This window comes from Carettochelys insculpta, chromosome 4 (genome assembly GCF_033958435.1).
Source record: "Carettochelys insculpta isolate YL-2023 chromosome 4, ASM3395843v1, whole genome shotgun sequence".
NCBI classification, from domain to species: domain Eukaryota; kingdom Metazoa; phylum Chordata; order Testudines; family Carettochelyidae; genus Carettochelys; species Carettochelys insculpta.
This window is the reverse complement of record NC_134140.1, coordinates 18,413,769-18,422,717: the sequence shown is the minus strand read 5'-3', so window position 1 is coordinate 18,422,717 and position 8,949 is coordinate 18,413,769. Positions and strand designations below refer to the sequence as shown.

General features: G+C 47.8%; 1 pseudogene; it reads right to left on the bottom strand.

Annotated features, from left to right (window-relative positions):
- Nucleotides 1-7,021: 7,021 nt before the first annotated feature.
- Nucleotides 7,022-7,143, bottom strand: LOC142012944 (U5 spliceosomal RNA; annotated as a pseudogene).
- Nucleotides 7,144-8,949: the final 1,806 nt, after the last annotated feature.

The window sequence follows — 8,949 nt, the reverse complement described above, 5'->3', positions numbered from 1 at the left end:
CTGTGACTAAATCTTTGGCACCCATAATCGGTGTTATTTTCTCACAGTAGAAGCATCTCATACCCCTGAAGTCACTCAATCTGGTAACATTCTTCCCTGAAATGTGTCCAGCACAGCTGTTAAGGGCTTACTAACACCTCCTCTTCTACTAATTAGTCTCTTTACCATTTTAACATCTCTTGCTCTCTTCATTTCTTCTGCTTTTTGAGCTGGCACACCACATACTACCAGTCTTGTTTCAGTGAGGAATTAAGGTAGCTAACAGCTTGTTTTTATTTTATTTTACCTAGCATCTTTGGCTGAAGAAGCTTCCCTATTTGTTCATTTTTACATTCTACTAGCAAGTCTCCACCAGGTCATTTTCTTAGTTCTTAATATCTCTCCAGCCTTTCTGTCCTCCAGTGTTGATATCCTTATTACCTTGCCTAGGGATTTGACTATGGTACAAATTTTCACCATTTCCCTTTCTTGACTTCCTATTTGCTTGTCCTTCTGCTAGTTCCAGAGAATCTACTCTTTCCTTTTTTCCCTGTGTATGTTCCATCCTCCTCAGTGCCTAGCCTGCTTTCAGTGTTACATGTTACTAATTCCATCCCCCTTTGCTCTCTCTGCTAGCCTACAACCCCTTCTTTCAATGAAACCATCTTCTCTTCCAGACTTCCCTTTTTATAATTATCACCCAACTTCTTCCTCAGCTGAGTTTGGTCCTCAACTAAGCCTGATGCCTCCAAATGGGTTAATTGACATCTCACACCCACATTAACTCTTTCAGAGCCAGGCTGGGTTTTAAACGCCATCACAGTTATATATTGAGTGTTGAAAGGATAAATAAACTCTTTTAAACGCTCTCTCTCCTCCGCCCTCCACTCCAACGATTTTGGTGGAAACTTTGATCTTGTGGTATAGCTGATGTTCCACAAATGCAAAGGACTAAAAGGACTTTGAAGGACTGGAAATCCATTTGCTGACATCATCAGCACAGCTACCACATTTTGTGCAGCAACATGCACTACATTTATGCAAATTATGTTGCATTAATCTGTATGTTTACATGGAATTTCTTTTTGACCATAAGCTTCAGCTTCTTGACAATATACCCTTCCTCAATCAATGGCAGGGCCATGGAGCTACACATGGTAGGATAGGGGGTTGTGGCTTGAGGGGGGGGCTTAGGGTTCTGACTTGGGGTGCTGGCACTGGGGTGGGGCTGGGGATGAGGGGTTTGGGATGCAGGAGAGGGCTCCAGCCTGGGGCCAAAGAGTTTGGAGTGCAGGAAGGGGCTCAGGGCAGGAAGTGGGAGTGGGGCTATGGGTAGGAGTTAGAGTGTGGGAGTGGGCGCAGGGTTGGGCAGGTGTTTGGCATGTGGGGTGCTTACCATTAGCAGCTCAAGTGTGGTGGTGCACTGGGGCTCAGGCAGGTCCCTGTGTTTCTGCCATGGCCCCACACCACTCCTGGAAGCGGCCTACAGGTCCCTGGCTGTAGCCCCCAGGTGGAGAGGTACAGGGGGAACAGCAGCACATGGGGTCACTTCCTCTCCCCACCCCCAGAGGGGGCAGAGATGTCCTGCAGCCAGTGACTTCCAGGAGTGGCGTGGGAGCATGGCACGCAGACAGCCTGCCGGCGCCCTCTGCCCTGTTGGACTTCTAGTAGCCCAGAGATCGGTTAGGTGGGCCTCGCTGAACCCAGGCTCCTGGGCGGCAGCCCCAGGCCCGCCAATGGGTAGGAGTGTGGGGGACCGAGGGGGTGGTTGCCCCAGGGCCTGGCATTTCAATGGGCCCTGCAGCTCCAGGCCTCTTTAAAGTGCCATGGCTGCACTGCTCCGTCACTTCCTGCAGTTCTGAGGGAGGGCGGCGCCGTGGTCTGAGCAGTGCTAAGGGCTGACTACCCTAGGCCCCATCCCCTCTGGGGGTGCAGAACGGGCCCCGCTCCCACCTGGCCCCAACGCCTGCGGTGGCTGTCGGCCCCACTATGCAGCCCCTACAGCCCCTTTGTTAATGCAGCCCTGGTCCTCCCTCCCTCTCTCGCGCTATTCCTCTGTCCCTGCTGAGCCTGCTCGTGTGGGCTGTCATTTCCTTGTCCTCAGGAGTGCGGTGAGGGGGACAGAGGACCCTGGGCTGGACCCTCTCTCTCTCTCCCCCTCGCGGCTTCTGTTCCTGCCAGCTGGAGTGTCTGTAAACAGGACGTCCCACCTTCCCCAAGCTGTGTGGCTCTGAGGGAGAGGCATAAGCCTGAGTGGGCCACGGCCCACCCACTTATCATCCAGGCCTACACACCCCAGCTTTGCTCCTAGGGCCTGCCCTGCTCAGCCAGTCTGGTGCTCCTGCCAGGGACCTGGTCAGGCGCTTTCCTGCTCTTTCCCCCCAGCACTCCTGCTGGGAGCGTATAAGCCCCAAACCCCTACTCCCTAGCTGGAGCCCTGGAGCATGCCAAGCACCCATGGCCCGATCTCCTCCCCAGCCGGAGTGCTGGGCAGGCAGAGCAGGCCAAGCCCCCACAGCCTGACCCTTTTCCCCCTTGATGGATCTGGGCAAGCTCCACTGCCCCATCCCTGCTCCCCAGAGGGAATGCCCGGCAGATTGGAGGACACCCCTAAGCCCACTCCCCCACTGCAGTGCTGGTGGGGATGCACCTTTCTCCACCCCTCAGGGTGCAAGAGGTGGGAAGAGGTGGCCCTGATGGCTCCTGCCCCTTCCTTACATCATGGCCCACCCACCCTCACTCAGGACGCACCCAAGTCCCAATCTGCCTATGTCGCTGCCCAGGGTAGAGTTCCAGGCAAGCCCTGGAGTCAGGCGTGGGGGAAGAGGAAACGGGCCCATGCACTCTGATGCTGCTGCATAGGACACAAAGAAACATTCCTCCCAGAGTTGTGCAGGTTCTCCAGGGCTGGCAGGAGCATGTAAGAATGGTCAGGCCATGGCCCAGCTAGCCCTGTATTCTCCATGGCTTAGGTGCTTGCACTAGCAGCTGAAGCAGAAGATGGAAAAAACCCTCCTGAGTTCAGTGAGAGAATAACCAACCACCGTGAGTCACCTCCAGTAGTTAACGAGTGGTTTAAGCTGTCAAGAAAGTCAACGTTCCCCTGCGAAGGTCAGCAGACGTGAGCCCAAGTGCTCACAGGGAGTAAGGAAGTGTTTTTGTGACAGTCACTTTTCAAAATGGAATCGCTCTTTACCTCGTCCAAAACAAACAGCAAGCTTAACATTCTGCATTGTCCTGGGCCGAGCAGAGCAATTATTGGCAAGAAATGTGCTCTCAGTGCATAAAGGTCCCATGATTATGTGCTTAGTGGTTTCTGTTGAGGGCTGGTGCGGTTAAACCATTCATGGAAATCTAAATCAAATAATTGTTTCAAAACACAATATATTTCTCTGTCTCAGAAGAAGGGGGACTGAGGTCTGTAGTGGGGGCACAGGTCTTACAGCTCTTATAAACAGGGATGCTGCTGTTTACTTCGAGTGCCCCTTCTCACTGATGTCCCTCTCATTTTATAATATATACTGAGTCACTCTAGAGCAGAGATTCAGAAGTACACAGAGCCACCTTTCCGTGCACTCAGCACCCACCGCCAGGACCAGATTTTCAAAAGACCTCAACTCCCATCTAGGCACTTAAATAAGAGCCATATACCAGAAATGTTCAGCGCTCAGCAGCCCCCCCTTGCAACATTTATGGCTGCTCCAGCCAGGGCTACACGAGAAACTTGACAGTATAGTACTGTTGATCAGGGTGTGATTTTTTTAACATAATTTCCACACCAGAAAAAGCCCCAATGTAACTGCAATGATGCCCTCAAGAAAGCCCTTTACCAGTATAGGTAATTTTGACCAGGGAATCCATAATAAACAATACTGACAAAAGCACTCTTAAGCTACATCTCCACTAGGAGGTGTGCTACAGTAGCACAAAACCCTTCGTAACATAGGCCAGGCCTCCTTTTAACACCTAAATAGGAGCTGAGCAGTTCTGAAAGTCTAGCCCTAACGTTAGGGGTGTACACTTTTGAAACTCAACAAGAGGTCCTGTGACATCTTATAGACTAACATAGTTTGGAGCATAAGCTTTTGTGGGCCCACGAAAGTTTATGCTCCAAAATATCTGTTAGTCTACAAGGTGCCACAGGACTTCTTGTTGATTCTGAAGATACAGACTAACTTGGCTACCTCTCCGATACTTTTGAAAATGTAGCCTTGAGACACCTGTAGAGACTGTGGCCTTCGGTGGACCAGGTTTACTGATCCTGGCTTTGTTTGGCCCTAAATGTTCAAAGATAAGAGTCAGTCACCAACAGGACAAAGGTGGTGGGAGATTAAGCAGGGGGCATAATGCCACCAGTATATCCCCTCTGCATACTTGAGGAATGGATTGTGCTTCTGCAAGGTACCGTGCTTCCATGTCTGTGCTAACAACTGACAAGTGGGCGTTAAGGACCTTATCCAAGACTCTTTGAAATCAAAAGCGTTAGCCCACCTGTGACATGGAACCCCACAGGGGCAGTTGGTCCCCCTTCCCCACCCATAGGCAGTAATGAGGATGAGGTCCAGGGTGTTTTGCCATTAGTCTCAATGAAGCAAGCTTTCCCCATATGTATTTAGGGACACAGGCACAGATAAATGGACAAGCAAGCTTAGCATGTAAGATATTGTTCAGAGGAAAGAACTGAGACTGGGAAGGAGAAGCTGGCAGAAACAGTGCAGTGAATTATTGATCTTCCATCTCTGGGCAGCCCAGGGAGATTTCGTTCCCTGTTACATTAATAGCTGCTCTTGGCTTTGAGAAATTGAAATGTTTAAAGAGGTTGTATCACTTGGAAGATTCGCTGTTTATAATTAAAGAGGAGGCTTTTATGTTCTCAGGACTAGTTTGCTGTGAGACCATCTCATTCGAGGTGGTTTTATTGTGTAACCAGACCCTGCCCGAGCACTTAGGGGTAGGCTAGGAAAATCATTTTTTGCTCCCCTCTCTCCTTCCTGATCTAAAATGGAACCAATCCTTGCCCATAGTGATCCCAGCATTCTCTAAGGGGGGCTTCAGGATCTGGAGACTCATTACTATGGTGCTAGATTGGGATACATCCCAGGCCTAGCCATCTCGTATATACAAACTGCACATAGAAGGGGAAGGTCTTTATGTCCCCAGCAACCTCCTGCTCCGGAAAGGGAGCCCAGCTGCTTATTCCTCTCAGCCCTAGAAATCACCTCACAATATCTCTTTCCAAAGATAACTTTACAAGGGCTTGAAACTCTGTATTTAAAAAGTGAAAGCTTGATATTCACAAATTAGGGACGATGCAGTAAGAGGCAAAGGCCATCTCTGCTGAAGTTAAAGAGAGCTGAATACAGTAATTATTGCTTGTGTTCATTATAGTACTGCCTTAAGGGCCCAGTAGTGATTGAGCTAGTTGCTGTAGAAACCTAAGAGGTACAGTTCATAATCTTTTTTGACAAACACCCAATTTAAGTATTGTGATCTAATGGAATAAAAAGTATTAGAGACAAATTTTGCTCTTACCTACTCTAGTGTAAATTGAGAGTAAGTCTGTGGAGGTAATGGAATCACTCTGGACTTGCAGCATATAATGAAGACTGGAATTTAACTCTTTGCCATCAAATACTGTATGAGGGATAAGAGAAGTGGTTCTCAACCTGTTCAATCTCAACAGGCTGAAACCACAGTGCACCCCGCAAACCTTCCACAGTCCCCTATGCCCAGCACCCCCTGCCTAGAGACCTCTCCACACAGCAGGACTGGGAGCAGAGCCCTGGGCATGGGGACAAGCAACAAGGACCAGGATTCCATTGGGCAAGGCCAGGCAGCCAGGACCCCTGAAGCTGAATTAGGAGAAACGTGCCCAGCACGGGCCAGCAAGCAGGACCTCAGGTGCAGAGTCTCTCCTAACTGGAACCCCACCGACCCCTAATTCTCAGCAAAGTGCCCCCATGGTCTCCTTGCTCAGATCCCCACTGCTCCCCAACCCCATAGGGACTCACCAGCATCCTGCTAGACAGAGCACTCCTTCAGGTTGCCAGATGCTGTCTCACCCTCACTCAGCCTCACCCCTTGCCAGACCACAGTGCCACATTTTGAATATTTTTAGCACACAGATGGTCTGGAGGTGTGTGCTAATGGGGCAGATTGCGAACTGCTGGACTAGGGGAAAGAGAAACTAGAAGCAAAAGCAAAGCTAACTGGATGGAGCGTACCCATAAACCTCTCTACTATGGTCAAATAATCTGAGTTAGTTATATGCATTGTTCCTTGCAATGGTCTGCTCTGCAGATATGGCTAAGGAATCCTTGCAGAAATACCTTATCCTTCAGGAGAATGATTCCAGGAAGGCAATATTTACCTTTGGATGACTCAGCTTGAATGAAGTCTCACATGTTTAAAAGAAATCTGAGGAAAGCTATCCCTCAAATTCCCCCAGAAGTATTTCACTTGCCTCCCATGTTCTGCAACAGATACTGACTGAGGTACCTTTGCAATCCACATACTCAGGGACTGATTCTCCAGAGCACGGCATCTTGTGAAGTCATGCATGTCTGTACAAGGCAATGCTAAATGTGCTGAAGTGGAGGCATATTACAACACGCTGCGATGGTGTAAAAGAGGACACAAGGTACAAGTCATCAGAGAATCTTATTCTAAGAATGCTTTGTCCACAACAGAGTGGAAGCATCATTAGCAACTACAGACCACCGCGGCATATTTGTGTCTTTTGATTTATACAACCGAAACAGAACTGCCGCCTGCCTAGGCTTTCACACAGTCTCCCCACCGCAGCATTTTCTACCCAGCTTCACTGCAGTCTCCTGGGAGAGCAGCCAAAACATGAGAGACAAGAGTTGTTTCAAAGCAGAAGTGCCAGTCTGTGCTATAAATAATGCACAGTAATCTTTTTTGTAGTGGCTAATTTTGTGTCTGAGTTGTAAATAGTGTTATCATTTTTCATTCCTGGCTTCTGTTGTGTTCTCCCCTCACCTCAATCCCCAGAGAATTAAAATGATGGGAACCGGAGGTTTCGAGAGCATTTTTCTCCCAATTCAGCCACTTGCAGAATGCAATCTACATAAATGTTTCTCTTCATGGAAATCTTTAGTATAAGGCAAAAGATTTATATGATGTGAAGAGAAACCAGAGATTATTGGCTTCATCCAATTTAATATCACTAACAATGTAAAGCCTTGTCTACACATGCATTTAAAGCACAAAAAAAACTTTTTCTGTGCAAAACCCAGGGGAGCATCTACACTTGCCAGTGGCTTTTTGCAGTGAAAAGTCAGAGTTTCAGTACAAGCTGGCAACCACCTCCACAAGAGATGCGCAGTTCTTACCGGTGATACTTTTGTGGTGATGTGCATGTGAAGACATGTTTTTCTTGTTTACACAGTACCTAGATGACGACTGAGTATAGGTAAACTGACATACACCCCTCCTCCTGTTAAACCCTGGGGAACTTTCAAACTCCTATTCCTGCTTTCTTGGCAAGTGTTATCTGGCTGCTCCATGGATCAAACAGTCCCCTCCCTGCAGCAGTGCTGGGCTGTTGGAGCTGATCAGTCTGTGAGGAAAAGGCACCCAGGATGCCCTGAAATCACCCACCTACAGACAGACAAGCACACGACCTACCCTCAAAATGGAGAAAGCTGCACTGTTGGGCTCGGTGCTCTCGGTGCACAGCTGTCATTGGTGATGGGTGTGCTACAAATGGGAATGTTATCTGGTGACTGTGGAAGTGAGTGAGAACACAAACCAGAGCTTTTCTTCTGCCAGTTCCCTATCATCAGTGAAACTGACAACACAAAAACTCTGCAAGTGTAGACATGGTCTCTGGTGCCTAAGGAACTTGGCATGGCAGGAGCTGGATGACAGCTTGTTGCAGCTGGTAGGTGGGACTTCATTCACAAAAAGAGTAATTAATCCCATCATTCAAGAAAAGATGAATTAAGCTCTTTTCCGGAATAGATATCTGGACAATAGGAGCCACTGCCCAAAGCACAGGACACTCCCCATGCTAGAGCAGAAGTTAAGAGGTCTCAGGTGTCTTCTCTGGGGTCTCAATGCAAATTGAGGAGGCTGAGTATTGTTTGGATGGAGCTGTGTGTGAGAGAGAGAGGGAACAGAAAGCAAAAACATCATAGACACACACAAGAGAAAACTGCAAGAAAGTCCCAGAGAGTCAGTCAGATATGAACTTTTGGTAAATCCCTGAGAAAAAGCCAAGAGGAAGATTTGAACAAAGAGCTAGCTGGAAAAAGAGGCATGAAACTGTGAACAAAGAAGTTGTCTCCTGTCACTTAATTTCGACTGTGTTCATGAAAGTAGGACTATGTAGATAAACATGAATGCACCAGAGAAATATCTGACTCTATCATCAATTTTCCCTCCTAAACCGATTAACTTCCAAATCCCCAAATCTTGGCCATATGTTTGGGTCAAAAAGGTAACAGTATGAATTCCATCAGAAATGAGTCTGTTGTGGTATGGCTATGGTCTGAAGAAGTGGGTGTGTCCCACAAAAGCTCATCACCTAATACATTACTTTGTTAGTCTTTAAAGTGCTACTTGACTGCTTTTTTGTTTTGATAGTATATAGACAAGCAAGGTTTTCTTTCTGTTACTGGACCAGCTTGATTACTAGAGTTCTGCAGACTTTAAAATAACAGTGATTGAAAACATACAGATGACATTCAGAAATAGCCAGTTATTCGTGCACAACTCTGCTAAGATTCAGGTTTACGCAGGTCTGCTCTTTAAAACAAACAGCAAAGGTGGGAGACTGGTAAAGCTAAGAGCCATGCCAGCACATTAATCTGTTTGCTTTACTAACAAAGGCAGAGGCCTGCTAAAATGATATGCTGGATGGACAAAAAGTGATTACTTCAGGAGTTGAGATGTGCTGTTGAACATTGCAGTTTCATGTGTAAAAGAGCCTGAGAGTGAAAGAAG